We start from the raw sequence: 2500 nt of genomic DNA on the forward strand, positions 1-2500 counted from the left end.
TCTGAATAACTTTGGGCTGATCGCACGGTCTTGGTACCGGCGACGCATCTTTCAAATGTCTGCCTTATCAACTGTCGATGGTAGGTTCTGCGCCTACCATGGTTGTAACGGGTAACGGGGAATCAGGGTTCGATTCCGGAGAGGGAGCCTGAGAAACGGCTACCACATCCAAGGAAGGCAGCAGGCGCGCAAATTACCCACTCCCGGCACGGGGAGGTAGTGACGAAAAATAACGATACGGGACTCATCCGAGGCCCCGTAATCGGAATGAGTACACTTTAAATCCTTTAACGAGGATCAATTGGAGGGCAAGTCTGGTGCCAGCAGCCGCGGTAATTCCAGCTCCAATAGCGTATATTAAAGTTGTTGCGGTTAAAAAGCTCGTAGTTGAATCTGTGTCCCACGCTGTCGGTTCACCGCTCGCGGTGTTTAACTGGCATGATTGTGGGACGTCCTACCGGTGGGCTTAGCCTTTCGGGGCGGCCCAACTAATATCCCATCGCGGTGCTCTTCATTGAGTGTCGAGGTGGGCCGGTACGTTTACTTTGAACAAATTAGAGTGCTTAAAGCAGGCTATTTTCGCCTGAATACTGTGTGCATGGAATAATGGAATAGGACCTCGGTTCTATTTTGTTGGTTTTCGGAACCCCGAGGTAATGATTAATAGGAACAGATGGGGGCATTCGTATTGCGACGTTAGAGGTGAAATTCTTGGATCGTCGCAAGACGGACAGAAGCGAAAGCATTTGCCAAAAATGTTTTCTTTAATCAAGAACGAAAGTTAGAGGTTCGAAGGCGATCAGATACCGCCCTAGTTCTAACCATAAACGATGCCAGCTAGCGATCCGCCGAAGTTCCTCCGATGACTCGGCGGGCAGCTTCCGGGAAACCAAAGCTTTTGGGTTCCGGGGGAAGTATGGTTGCAAAGCTGAAACTTAAAGGAATTGACGGAAGGGCACCACCAGGAGTGGAGCCTGCGGCTTAATTTGACTCAACACGGGAAACCTCACCAGGCCCGGACACCGGAAGGATTGACAGATTGAGAGCTCTTTCTTGATTCGGTGGGTGGTGGTGCATGGCCGTTCTTAGTTGGTGGAGCGATTTGTCTGGTTAATTCCGATAACGAACGAGACTCTAGCCTGCTAAATAGGCGTACTTTCCGGTATCTCGAAGGCCCCCGGCTTCGGTCGGGAGGTTTTTACTACCGGCGTACAAATAAATCTTCTTAGAGGGACAGGCGGCTTCTAGCCGCACGAGATTGAGCAATAACAGGTCTGTGATGCCCTTAGATGTTCTGGGCCGCACGCGCGCTACACTGAAGGAATCAGCGTGTCTTCCCTGGCCGAAAGGCCCGGGTAACCCGCTGAACCTCCTTCGTGCTAGGGATTGGGGCTTGCAATTATTCCCCATGAACGAGGAATTCCCAGTAAGCGCGAGTCATAAGCTCGCGTTGATTACGTCCCTGCCCTTTGTACACACCGCCCGTCGCTACTACCGATTGAATGATTTAGTGAGGTCTTCGGACTGGTACGCGGCAATGCCTCGGCATTGCCGATGTTGCCGGGAAGATGACCAAACTTGATCATTTAGAGGAAGTAAAAGTCGTAACAAGGTTTCCGTAGGTGAACCTGCGGAAGGATCATTAACGTTTCGTTACTGCGAAAAAAAAAGCAGCGAATCGATGATTATTTTGGTAGATTCCACCGTGAATCTCACGCAATTATAATCCAGTCAAAAGACACACATGGCACAAGAGGTGGCGTACATTTTACGCGTGTCACGAATATCGAACTACGTAACGGCCGAAACGGCTCGTGTCGCACTCACACACGTCGACGACGAACGATCTTGCTATGTCCGTTGGAAGAGAGAGAAAATAATATAAAAAGGACATTACAACTAGTGTATCACGGTAAAATATATCGTGTGCAGCAGCCAAAAACAAACTAAGGCATAAATGGCTATGGGTAAAAAAAACACTAGAAAAATAAAAGGACATTGCTACTACGCCAACCTACGGGGGCGCAAGAACGAAAACTCTCTTTCCATTCTGGACGATAGCGATGCGGATCGTGATGCCATTCGTCGATCAGATTTGTGTGAGGTAGCGACATTGTGCGCGTTGCTGAGGCGACCAAGTGCCCGCTTCTGTTGAACGGGACGCTTGGTGTGCGTTTGAATCAACCGTTCGGTCGATCCCCCCGCTTTGTACGAGGCGTGGCGCGCGATTGATCGAACGGTTTTTTTTATGCTTTTTTTTCAAATTGTTTCTTTTCAAAGATACACATGAAGAAAAGTTACCATACTTTCACGGGGTAACCTGCTCCGGCTGGAGTTTAGCTCCACCGGGGTGACGTCGCGTTCTCCGCGGCGGAAGGTTGGCGACGAACTTTCGCCCCGTGAAATGCAATTGAGATCTTATTCCTTTTGCGCAACATTACCAAAATCCACGTGCCGTGGTTCCCCCCAGACACAAAAAATATGGCTCGATCGAATTATA

General features: G+C 49.6%; 1 non-coding gene across 1 annotated transcript in view; it reads left to right on the plus strand.

Annotated features, from left to right (window-relative positions):
* The window catches only part of LOC125500859, a 1914-nt gene extending 269 nt beyond the window's left edge, over nucleotides 1-1645 (plus strand). Inside the window, exon 1 of the ribosomal RNA XR_007278321.1 lies at nucleotides 1-1645. This exon is cut by the window's left edge and continues 269 nt beyond it. This is a non-coding gene — a ribosomal RNA (small subunit ribosomal RNA).
* Nucleotides 1646-2500: the final 855 nt, after the last annotated feature.

The sequence above is a fragment of the Athalia rosae genome, chromosome 4 (assembly GCF_917208135.1).
Source record: "Athalia rosae chromosome 4, iyAthRosa1.1, whole genome shotgun sequence".
Classification (NCBI taxonomy): Eukaryota; Metazoa; Arthropoda; class Insecta; order Hymenoptera; family Athaliidae; genus Athalia; species Athalia rosae.